Below are 13,346 nucleotides of genomic sequence, written 5' to 3' on the forward strand. Positions count from 1 at the left end.
ATAAATAAGTGGGTATTGGGTTGCAATTTGGGCACTTGGTCTCTAAAAGGTTCGCCATCACTGTCCTATATGGCATAGGGCCTGGCTACTTGTGGGATCATCTTTCCCTAAGAACATCTACCCATTCAACCAAGTCAGACAGGATGGACATAGTCCTGGTTCCCGAAATATTGTCATCTAATGGAAACTAGGAAGTGTGCCTTTTCTGTGACAACCACTGCCTAGGGAACATCTTGCTCTAGCATTCCATACAGTCTTAAAGACCTGGTTTTGCCCTCAAGCATTGGGAGACTAGACAATGATATGTTGACCTGGACTGGCACCAGATTTCTGTTTTTTACTTTTCTTAAAGTTTTATGTTTTGAGTGTATTTTACAGTTTTTAAAATGATTTTATTGGGAGTTGTCTGAAAGATGGGCAGCGGTATAAATATTTTAAATAAAACAAACAAATATATGTTTTCCAACTTTTGCTAGAGCTTAAAGAGACTGATTTTCTTTTCCCTCGCCAGGTCTCTTTAATGCAGTGCTTCTCAACCTTGGCGACTTGAAGATGGGTGGACTTCAACTCCCAGAATTCCCCAGCCAGTGTTGGCTGGGGAATTCTGGGAGCTGAAGTCCACCTGTCTTCAAGCCGCCAAGGTTGAGAAGCACTGCTTTAATACTTGGCAAATCAATGCTTTTATCCAGCATTGAATTCTGGATGTTTTATGAGCAACTGACCTGACATTAAAAAGCAAGAACTTTCATCTGAAGGGTTCACTGTCTCTATCCCCTACGTTTCCTTGCTTAAACTCAACCTGAAGGGATAGGGGGACCCACCACTAGCCCATCCTATTCCCTGCAACATCCACTTTACAATCTCTAATTATCTCTCTCTTTGTCAGTTCTTATTCTACCAGATAAATGCACTAACATACCAGGAATCAAAATACTTGCATTTTATTGTGCTAAGAGCCTGACTCCATTAAAAGATCCCGAGCCCCATCATAGTGAGGGATAACATTACCATTTTAGGCAACTTTAAAAGCATTTAAGGCATCTCTGTATTCTTTATAACAACTACCACTGGAATTAGTACAAGAGAATTGAGACTGAGAAATATTGACTTGATTTGAACATTACAATAAGGCATGACTTATTAACTATGGTTTACTGAATAAATCACAACTTGCCAGGATGATAGCAATTGTAAACTGTGGCTTATATGATTAGATTTACGTACAATATTAACCCAAAACAAAACATATCGCATGAAGACTAAGATTCATCTGTGAACTATTGGCTTCCCTGAGGCCACCTGTTTAAATTAGAAAGGTGAAACCTCAAGAAAATAAGATGTAATTAACTAATTTTCTCCAGCTGCATATTCAGCACACAATTCAAGTATATTATGATGATTAGGTTAATTGGCATCTCCTCATTCCTCAAAGACCTACAGGTTAAACCCATAAAGCAACTTGAATTACATGATTCTCAGAATGCATCCCGAAGACAGAATGATAGCATTGCTTTGCTTTGTTTACTCCAATTTTGGATTATTAAATCCACACCAAATCAATTATCTAAACTTCCATTAGTCTCTGTTCCCATAATTTATTTATTTTTTGAAGAAAAAGCAATGCCATCATGGAAACCAGAAGATCAAGCAAAGCAATTAGGAACAAATTTGCTAGGCTTTTTACATTCAACACTCCACACTCTCAAGTCAACCACACTTTACCACGTCTCCTCAGGGGTGAAAGAGACCAAGAATTCCGGAAAACAAATCTTGTTTTGTTAGGTTGGTGCTGTATCAATCCTCCCCTGTCTGCAAAGGCAGATTATCAGGCTTTGTTAGCTGGGTTAACAAAACAAATTATTTTCCCATGAAGCACTCTTGTAGGACTGGCAAGGACCATGCAGTTTCTCTTTAGAAATTGCTTGCTGCAATTTCTTGTGCAAACAGCACTCTATAGAAGCCCTGACCTAGATTTGGCAAAAGTAACAGCTGATTATGACCAGAGTTTCTGCTTCAGAAAACGACTACTAGTGTTTGTGCACTGTTTAAGCACTTAAAAATAGCAACTGGGCAACATGTTCTCTTCCCAGCTTGGACACCTGACTCTTACTTGAGGCTGGAAGTAACGTTCATTCACAGGGACTTGCCTCAAGACACCAGATCTGTCTAAACTGGGAAAGGAACTAAAACTTTAGAACCAGGAGCTAATATAATCCTACTAAGAAATCAGTTTTATCAATAGATGGTAACAAGATTAGCAGTGTTGCTCATCCAGCCTGCAGGCATCTCTAAGGATACATCATCTGTCCTTGGAACCACCAAGCAGATCCACGCTAGAACTCCTCCCCATTCCAGGGTGTGTAGAAGGCTTGTTGGAAGTGGAATGGTGTAATGCAGACATGTCAAACAACAGGCCCAGGGGCCGGATGCGGCCCGCGAAGTGGTTTCATGTGGCCCACGAAGCCATCCTGGAAACAGTGAGGGAACGGACCCCACTGCCTTGGCCCTGGCCCAGGCCAGCCGAAAGCCAATGTACAATTTTGTGGTGGCCTGAGAGGAACAGTGAGGCTCCTCCAGTGGACCATGCCTTGGCACTTGCCCTGGTCCCACCCCCTTCTGCCAGAGACAGACCCTCAGATTTATCCCACTCCTGCCCAGGCCCCCACAGGCACCCTTGACGCTAACGATATAGAGCTGGCCACACCCACCCAGTAGGCCACACCCACTTCATCCACGCCCACCCAGTGGGCCACATCTACCCTGGCCACACTCACCCGGCCCCCTGAGGGCAACCGCAATGCTGATGCGGCCCTCAATGAAATTGAGTTTGACACCCCTGGTGTAAAGTCTCTTCACAACCCTTGCATAAGTACAAATATTTACTTTTAAGGAAAATAAAGTAGCGTTATCTCCATTTTGTTTATAATTTAGCAGGGAATTAGCTTGTACTATAATCAACACTCAATTCAGGTTATCTAAAGCTGACTTGTTTTTAAGAAAGAGTGAATACCGACTTGTTTTTAAAATGTAAGCTAGATTCCACTACAGACTGTTTCATTTTTTTATTCACCCTGCTTGCCTAGGCATCCATGGATGTAAGTACAGGCTACACGTAATAAGTACTTAAACTGAACTCTAAAAAGAACAGCAGTGTACAGATTCAGAGCTGTAATATTCCACATTATAATATCTGATGCATTTTCTGTGTATCGAGGAAAGAGAATCAACTGCAAAACCTACAACAAAATATATTGGTATTTTAAAGTCATCTTCCTGAAGTTCACATATTGCAAAGCTGGGGTGATGTACAGATAGAGTGGTTGTTATAAATCTCAGAAAAAGTTGAAAGGGAAAAGACTGACATCTGGGTTTTCTTCAGAACCCTCCCAAAAGAAAATCAAACAAATGTTGACAACACAGTTAACCCAGCTCAGGCAGAGGAAGGTCTATAGATGTATAGAATTGGAAGTAACCATTTAGACCAGGGGTAGGCGACCTTGGCTCTTTTATGACGCGTGGACTTCAACTCCCAGAATTCCTGAGCTGGCTGGCTGGCTGGCATTCTGGGAGTTGAAGTCCACGCGTCATAAAAGAGCCAAGGTTGCCTACCCCTGATTTAGACTATCCAAACTGGGGCAACATCCACATTAAAGCATACAATAGACAATGACAGAACATGTTTTGTAGACAAACTTCAATTTCAATCCTAAATTGAAATTGCAAAAATCTTAGGCCACCGGGCTTACAAAGATCACAGACCATATTCTTCAAAAGACAAGCTCAAGCAATATATAGTGCAGGCTTCATATTTTTGTGAATGAGAAATACTCCATTTGAGTACTCCTACAGATAGTCCTCAACTTACAACAGCGTGTTTAATGACCTTTTAAAGTTACAACGGTACTGAAAATAGTGACTTATGACCATTTTTCACACAAACAACTGTTGCAGCATCATCCATGTGATCAAAATTCAGAGGCTTGGCAACTGACTCATAAATTATGACGGTTGCAGTGTCCCGGAATTATGTGATCCCCTTTTGCGACCTTCTGATAAGCAAAATCAATGGGGAAGCCAGATTCACTTGACAACCTTGTTACTAATTTAACAACTGCAGGGATTCACTGAACAACTGCAGGGCAAGAAAGGACGTAAAATGGGACAAAATTCTTTTAATGTTTCACTTAGCAACAGAAATTTTGGGCTCAATTGTGTTTGTAAATTGAGGACTACCTGTATTTAGTTACTTGGTTGCCTTGAGGAAAATAGATATTGAGATCTGTATCAATGAAGCTGCAAATAATGGTACATGATGTACATTAATATAATAGTATATAATGTACATGTGATCTAGAAGTGATACCTCATGGCTTGAAGGTTTTCTTTGTTTTGTGGCAAATCTTTCAGATCTCTGCTCACTGAGATCCACTACTTGCATGGGCAAAAGCATTCCCCTTTTCCTAAATACACACAGGCACTGACACAGGTCAATGCTTTCTGCCACATCAAACTGTTGTCTAGTCATCCCAGAGGTGTCCACTCCAATATCAGTTCTTCTCACAAGATTTGCTGATTCTTAACTCTGACCTGTTGGAAACTGTACTGAGATTATTCTTTTTAGCAAAAAGCACACATTCTCTTACTTTCTAAGAAGTCCAATCAGGACATAGCTGTGGATGGTTTTAAGATAAATACCCCATTTAGTGGTGCCCATTGGTCATTTTCAGCTGACAGAGTGTATTATTATCTTTTATTGTACACTCTGTAATAAAAATCCTACGAGATATGTATTCTTTGGTCAACTATATCCACGAGTAACCTAAGCAGTTCAGTGAGCCTAGAGCAGAAGTGTGACTGTGCACTATATATAGTATTCAAGCAAGCTTACAAATGATTAAGCTGAAAGGATGGTTATAAACCCTAAGAGTTAAAAGAACTTTTGAGGACTGACAAATATTGAAAGTTCACAGAGCAGTTCCTGGTGAAAAAATTAAGAGCAACCAATCACATGGCAATTAAAGAAAAAACAATTTCAGAGCTTTAATGTAATTCAAAAAGCTTAAATCAGGAATTGTAGGATGGCATAACTTCCTAAATGCTGGTTATATATCAAAGGGCAAAAAAATATGTATTGCTAAGAACAATGTAATATAGAGATAATCTACAATATTTCTGAAGTACCGGTAGTCCAAAAGATCCAAGCAGTTAAAAAGAAAAAAAAAAAAAGAGGCAATTGATTTGTTTATTACGGTGCATGGATATTGTGTCTTATTTCTCATTTTCTGAACAGTCCTCTAAAATTGGTTCTACTGGGAAACAGTAAGTGGTTCAAAGTCACCCGTTGATCTCAGATAAGTGGCTGCTAATAGTTGTTGTTAGAGAATATAGTTTTGTATTGCTCATGTTATTGATTGTATGTTTATTGGTCAATGATTGAAATAAAGCTTTGTCTCTGTCAATGTTCTCAATGGTCAAATGAAGGTTTCGATCATGTTGTCCTTGTCTCAGTTCAATTTCTTAACATTTACATCCCCAGATTAAAAGTAGACTATTTTCAAGTCTTTCTCCAGGATTTGAAAGTCTGGTTATGCCTTTTCACTTGAGACTATAATACAGGGGTGTCAAACTGCCGGTCCATGGGCCATATGTGTCATGCTGAAACCGCAATGCCGGCAATGGGAAAAAAAAGTTGCAATATGTTGCGACACATCACATGACGTTGCGTGTTTGACACCCCTGCTATAATAGATCCAAGTAATTAAAGTCTCTGATGTGATTGTACGAAGCACCTTTGGAAGAGCAGCAAAGTTAAAGTAGTCCTTGGAAAAAGATACCTCTTATGTCTTTAGGTTCTTGGTAAATGACCCTATATTTTGAACCCAAATCAAAGAGGCAGATCTGGCTAAAAAGAAGCTTATTTGCAGAAGACTCTAGTAATGGATGGATGGATGGATGGATGGACAGACGGACAAGCAGACACCAGAATCTCAGCCAAACCTACCTGGAGATTTGTGAGTAAACCTGAGAATGTGTGCCTGCAAATCTACAATCACTAAGATTGCTGCAGCCCTTTTCAGAGAAAACCATGTCAAAGACTACAAAGAGCCATCTGAAACACTCAAGAATAAAATGTTCAATCCCAACAAAAATCTTCCATACTATAATATAATGGTTCATAAAATAATGGCCACGTTTGTCTGTGCTGTTAAAACACCTGATTTCTAGCAAATAAGTCACATTATTTCTTATTTTTAAAAGATATAGATAGGATAGGCCTCTGGTCGACAAGGGAAGAACTGAGAATTACATTACCAAGATATTACTGAAATCTCATTCTGCATTCCAAACACTATCAATCTCACACCATTGTCAGCAGACAGAAGACTGCATAAAATAAGAGGCAAATATATGGAGAATCATCACATAAAGTGCTACCACATGGAAGAAGTTGCTGGAGCCAAGGAGCCCCAATGTTTGACTCAATTCAAAATAAATAAACCCAACTATAACAGCCAGAAGAAAGATGGGCTATAGAGGGCAAGACATTAAAGAAAGATTCTGTGAACGGAGCCAAAAATCTTAAGTTGTTAAAAATAGATAAATACTTCCTTAATGCTCAGATCTGATTCTCAACTGTAGAAGATCAATTGCAAGTTCCTGTTTTGCCTTCAGCTTTAAGTGAAGGAGCTTGTGAAGTTTTCTCTTACAGGGCAACTAAGAACAATTAAGATGGTTTAAATGATAGGTCTTATCAAGTTACAGTATTGGATGAAACAAAGAAAATATTTATGCTATGAATCAAGTATTTTCTTAAGCTTAAGAAATGAAACAAGGAGCCTAGAGAGAAAAACAAACTGGCATTTTTTCAGAGTTTAGATGTATTTTGGAAGGGTCACCCCCTCCACCCGATAGCTCATAAATAAGCAATCTCTAAAAGGCAAAGACTGAAATGTTCAGTGTGATTCAAAATCATCTTAGATACTTCTCTATTGTTTTCTTGGCAGCTTTATGGAAGTGCTTTACCACTGTCAGGGTTGGTTTTTTTTTTAACTTTATATTCTTGTCTGCAGTACTGCTATCCTTTGGAAGTCTTCTTTCTAAATATTAACCAACTACATCTAATTCTCCTTAGCCCAGCGGTTCTCAACCTGTGCGTCACGACCCCATTTGGGGTTGAACGACCATTTCACAGGGGTCGCCAAACAACGCAGTCCGCCATTTTTTCCCCTTTTCCTTAGCTGTGCTACTCCCTTTTATTCTATTGGCTTTTGAAAGCTAATAGAATAGACTCTCTTGACTAGAGTCTAATTCTATTGGCTTTCAAAAGCCAATAGGAATTGTCCAGGCTGTCTCTGCCCTGCTGAGCCCGCCAAAAGTCCCATTCTGCAAACGGTGCTGCAAGTTGTCTGCAGCGAAGGCGAGCTGTCTGGAAGTTTCCACCCCTCCCTGCTGAGCAACTACTAAAAATATAAGTAAAAAAGGGCCAGGGGTGGGAGGCCGGCGGGTGCAGGGAGGGTTGCTGGCACGCGTGGGGCCCGGCGGGTGCCTTACCTCCCTCGGGCTGGGCCAGCTGGTGGCCCAGCCGGTGGTCGGCCTGCACCGTCTCTGCCGCTTGCCAGCTACGCCTTGGCCAGCGCAGGGGGCGGCACCACGCATACGCAGTGCTCCCAGGCAGGGAAAGTCCTCGACTTACGACCGGTTGGGTAGTCCTCAACTTATGACTGGTTTAGTCCTCGACTTACAACTGGTTGAGTAGTCCTCGACTTACGACCGGTTGGGGGTCGCGGCATTAAAAAGGTTGAGAACCACTGCCTTAGCCTTTTCAGAGTGGCCCAAGTTCAGCTAGAGCTAATTTTAAGATAATTGTTTAAAAGGAAATTAAAGCTACAAAGGAAACCTGCTAACAGTATATTTAATGAGATATTAAAGCAACATAAAAGTCACAGGTTCTGTGAAAATCAATAGTGTGATTCACTGAATGAGAGGTGGACCGTTTTTCTGGTTTTTAGAGGCAACAAAAAATACCTATTGGTGGACTGGAAGCCAGATAGAAAAACATCTGCTAAGTGACAGGCAAATAAGCTCACACACAGAGCTCCCTCCTTCACCCTCCTTCATTTATTGTCAGCTGCACAATACAGGTAGAGAATTCCCCTCTTCTTGATTTTTTAATTAATTAATAACTTTTTTTTTAATTGGGATCTGAACTGCAGTACCTCACCACCCCAATCTTATTTTCTGAGAGAAAAAAACTTCAAACTTGGCAACGTTAAGACTTGTGGACTTCAACTCCCAGAATTCCTCAGCCAGTTGCTGGCTGAGGAATTCTGGGAGTTGAAGTCCATAAATCTTAACGTTGCCAAGTTTGAAGACCCTTGCCCTATCCAGTCATGTCCAACTCTAGGGGGTGGAGCTAATCTCTGTTTCTTATCCAAAGGCACCAGCGTTGTCCGAAGACACTTCTGTGGTCATGAGGCCACCTGACTAGATGCCGAGCGGCACTGTAATATGTGATCTTAAGCATTGAGGGAACTGCTTCCTTACAAGTTGATGTAAGTTTTGAAAATAAGCACACATGTTCTATTAATACCACTGATCATTAGGCTTCTAACAAACCTGAATACAAAAATCAAATCATGTCTTGTTCGAGGTGGAATAAGGCACAACCGAGATCACATACTGTATTACGGTAGTTGTTCCTGCTCAAAGTAGCTCTGCTTGCAGAATCACCAAGAGTCAACATTCATTATTCATTCTCCAAGTTTGCCCAATTCAGTAACTGCCAAATCAGGGAAACAAAAGGAGGAAGGCAGAATGCAAGCTTGTGCCTAATTCCCCTTTTTAGAGGATCCTGGAGATAATTTTGAGCTTTCTGGTGGAAAGGAAACACTATTGTTTTTCCCTCTCTACTCCAGACTGTTAGCCTTCTCCAATAAGGAAGTGCCCATAAGGTCAAAAATACTCAACCAGGAGGAATGTCAAAATAAATACTAAGCCAGTCACTCAGGAAATTGCTAACAACCACCTCCAAGATCTGCCTTCTTTTTACCCTCTAGAATATATTCAACACAAAATATAAGCAATGAACTGACCAAACCAACTAAAAACATTTCAGCAATAACTGTTTATTAATTTGGAGAGTATACCAATGCACAGTAACAGCCAACTTACACTTTATTCTTAGTGTTTTAAAATATGTTCTTTGGAGTTAAAATTAGGAATGACAAGTCCGAGATAATTTTTAAAGTGAGTGTGACAAGAGTTGTAAATATTTCTACTTCACCAGAAGGTATTCCAGAAATTCAGTAATAGTTCACTATTATTTTTCCACTCCAAATGGATGGAGCCATCACATTATGGATTTTATGAGAAAAGAATTGTGGCAATAAACACAGTAACTATATAAAAAGTTTGTTCCAGATAGTTTGCAGCGGTCCAAGGTTCATTAGAAGTTAAATAGGTTCATTTTTTTTCATATACAATATGAATTTATGTGGATAGAGAAACTTATATGAATACTTGGGTTCAACTCTAGTAAAATATTCATAGGGCTACATTGAAAAGTATTGCCAACTATCATTTGACTATGGTAAGAAGACCACAAGTTTTATCTCCAAAAAAGCAGCTGGAATACCCCCTTAATGACCTTTGGCCAACAGACTGACAAAAACAACTAGAGTGATTGTGACTTCATAGTTTTCACAGATAGGAGAGGAGAGATATGCAAGAGGCAATGTGTCAGCCTGGAGTAGGGAGTGGTAGGAAACTGGGATTGTACTTCCTGTCAAACTTTACCCCCTATTTAACTTCTACCTCCAATTCATAATAAATACCAAAGCATTACTACTTCACTTCTGTAGGATTCCATTATGGACTAGCAAAACAATTGAAATGGAAATTGAAGATGGTTTGGCCACCATGCAAAAAATGCATCATTCTTCATTTGGCTTCTCAGAATAGATTATTATAGGAATGGTGAAAAACAGAAGAATAATGGTCTTAAGAAAAGAACAGGCTGAACTCTTCCATATGCAGAGAATAAATTCTGGACTGCTCCTTTTTATCGCAGAAGGCTATCTCACCATTGACTAATGGAGTGGAAAAGCAGAGCCTTTGGTTTAGCTTTCAAACCAGCTGTTTGAAGCCTTTCTGAATTGTTTCCTTCCAATAAAGTCATGCTAGGGTAGGCATTTCTCATCTTTAGGGCTACTGCCATTAATTGAAGGACTATGTTTTTCTGCATTTCTCTTTCTACCTATTTCAACTTTTTAAAACTCCCTTTGGATATCCCTATTATTGCAATTTAACAGCCAACTGAATCTCCATCTTCTTTGACTTTGTGAAACTTTCTTGTGGAACTCCTTATCCAGGGTGTTTAATATAATTAAAAACAAAACAAGAATATACTCTCATAGAAAATAAAATATGAGAAACTAACATGAAAATTCTATCAACAGAATCCAAAAGTCAATCTTATTGGACCAAATCACAAATCTTTCTGATCCAAGGCCTGGGAGAAAAGCCAGGACTTTAAGGCTCTACAGTAGGCAGGAGGGATATCCATATCTCAAGAAATCTTATTCCATAGAGTATGTCCAGCAACAGAGAAGACACAATGACCAGGTCCCATAAGAAGAAACTGTTTAAAAGACAGGATGTTGAGTTGTTAATTGTTACTGAGCAGGCAGACCTGATTGGGAACATGCTGTCTTCCAAATAATCTGGCCCAATACCCTAATGGCCTATAAAAGTGATAATCAGTTTCTTAAATTGCACCTCTAAGAACCAATGTAGCTCACACAGGTGGTAATGGGGCCTGTCACGGTGCACCCGTAATTGTGTCACTGGATTCAGGATCAGGTACAGCTTTCATGTGGAATTCAAAGACAGTCCCAAATAGAATCATCTGCATAACATCAGGCAAAAGGTGACCAAGGCATGAATGACTGCAAGGCTCATTGCTACAGAAAGATTCCAAGATGGATTTCTACGAAGAACACAGCCACTACCTGTTCTTCAAGCAGATTAGCCAACAGCTCTGTCTGGGAATGCACATTAGACATAGACAAAGAAAAGCTCCAGATCCAGAGGTCTCAAACTGTTTTGTTTTACAAGAGTTGATTGACTTCCATAATAGACCTCAGTCAATCTGTGCACAAGATCTTTGAAAGCCTCCCTAAATACTCTCTAAAACCCAGTATAATTCATCAAGAGCTTGGAAAGGATCGATCTATAGGTCCTTCCACCCTATGGTGGGGAATTGGTATAGATAGAGGAATTCAACGAGTGGGCAAGCACTGGCTTAGCTTGGGAGAAAGGAGTGATACAAAACTCTTGGATGAATATAACATACTCACCTAGGATCACAACTGATGCCACATATGAAACTTAGGTAGACCCATCCTGAGAATTCCACCATCCATGGACAACCAGGTCTCAATAGTACATGCTAGATTGATCTTCTGATTGATAATATGATCATGGATGAGGAAAGCCTAATTACCAGCTGATGTGTAACAAGATTAATTAGGGCAAATTTCACAATGGAATCTGTAGATATCTAATCCTAAGTGTTTTCCTGATAGATAATTCCAAACTCTATCTTTCTATACCTACCTACCTACCTACCTACCTACCTACTTATCCATCCATCATCTACCTAAATTATGACATGTAAACTGTACATTATTTTGTTAAGTTAGCAGCAGCCTTAAGCAATATTCTAGAAATTGTGTATTAATCCAAAACAGGTTTGTAAATAATTTCAGTCACAATTAAGCCTCAATAAAACTTCAGCTTTACATTTAAATTGTCTGTGACACTGAAATATTACCCAATTAAAATATGCTCAAGTAGTTATGGAGTTTTAATCTATATTTTTGTCCCACAGATTTCTAATTCAGTATTCAAAAAGATCATCTCCAAAAAATGGCTGCAAAATCCTGTCAGACCGATGTGAGAATAAATCAAACATCTTATTGTGCAAGTCCAGCAATAAATTCTGTTAAGCTGAAACTCTCCTTTTAAAGTAACAAGCAAGCAAACGAAAGCTTTATTCACCACATTTACTTTTCAACACAAGGATTCACGTGCTCATTTAAGATAAACCAGTCCCAAAGATATATTTCGAATGATGAGAATGATGGGCACGTCTTAAAACTAAACCACAATTTTGCCAAAGAGAGATCTTAAAACTATATTTTGTCCAGGACTTGTGGTGTTTTTTTTAACTGCTTGATTAAGTTTTGTTACCTCAGTGCTCCTATGAATACCAGTTACTAAAACTGGTATTCAGCCAGTTACTAAAACACAACATGGTTTTTTTTTTATTGCTACACACAATACATTGCAAGGGTAACCAAAAAGCACATGCAACCCTTTGAAAGGAAAGACACAATATAACTGTAAAGGAAAGAAAATAAAAACTTTAAGTAAAGGAACAAAGGTTAAGGTTTAATTTATGTCAGTTTCATATATCTTCAACTTTTTCAGCAGGTCATCCAAAGGAAATTTAAAAAGCAGGGGAAGTTAATTGAACAATGCTTTGCTTGGAGGAGGGGAAATCTGTTGGACCTGGTAGATGGGAATAAAGATATATTCTTTGTTGGTATAGATGTTTTTTTACACAGTAAAACGTAGGCCATCTGTGCTGCCCTGTCTCTCCTGAGGTGAAGTTAAGCCACCAAGGGACTAAAGATAGCTCAGTGATTATATGTTTGCTGGGGAGCAGAGTATGAAATGTTGGCCAGCAAGCTTAATGCAACTGCTCCAACAGCTTATGTGGACTTCTCTAGAATCCAAAACAGTCCACTTTCCACATTCTTAAAAGTGCATGACTCTTCTTCCTCCAAGTCTCCATCATCATCATCACAAATAGTTCATCTTTTGATTTTTTTATAAAGTTGTTTTATAATTTTAAAATGTTTAATCCAAAATTATTCTGATTTTAATGTCTGATTAAATTCTACATTTCCCAGAGTCCCTCTCCAAGAGAGAAGGGAAGTTGGGAGGTATGAAATATAAACAAACAAATACCTACCTACATACATACATACATAGGTACCTTGATACTCAACTGCTTTGAAACTCACTGAATTTGGTACTCGATGCATTTTGATGTGAACATTTTGTCCCGTTGTTTGGGACAAACAAGCTAGAACTTATTAGTGTCGACTGCCTTGTGGCTCACTAAATTATTTCTTATGGGAAAAATCTGTTTGATACTCATTATTTTTAGTACTCATCGTGCTTCCCAGAACTAATTAATGATGAGTACTGAGGTACTCATTGTATTGCAATCTGGAAAAATCTGCCTCTACAGCACCAGAAAAGTATCTTATTAGAGC

General features: G+C 39.2%; 1 protein-coding gene across 26 annotated transcripts in view; it reads right to left on the reverse strand.

Moving 5' to 3' along the window:
* MICAL3 (microtubule associated monooxygenase, calponin and LIM domain containing 3) overlaps nt 1–13,346 on the reverse strand; it is a 217,999-nt gene that overhangs the window by 131,080 nt on the left and 73,573 nt on the right. The window contains exon 1 of one of the 26 annotated variants that reach the window (XM_039364586.1): nt 1,723–2,066. The exons of the other annotated variants lie outside the window; for them this stretch is intronic. The gene's annotated coding sequence lies outside the window, so the exon portion shown is untranslated. Of the gene's footprint in view, nt 1–1,722; nt 2,067–13,346 lie in introns of those variants that run through there. 26 annotated transcript variants of the gene reach the window in all.

Source organism: Crotalus tigris, unplaced genomic scaffold (genome assembly GCF_016545835.1).
Source record: "Crotalus tigris isolate CLP2741 ecotype Arizona unplaced genomic scaffold, ASM1654583v1 scf7180000017541.2806704, whole genome shotgun sequence".
In the NCBI taxonomy this organism is placed as follows: Eukaryota; Metazoa; Chordata; class Lepidosauria; order Squamata; family Viperidae; genus Crotalus; species Crotalus tigris.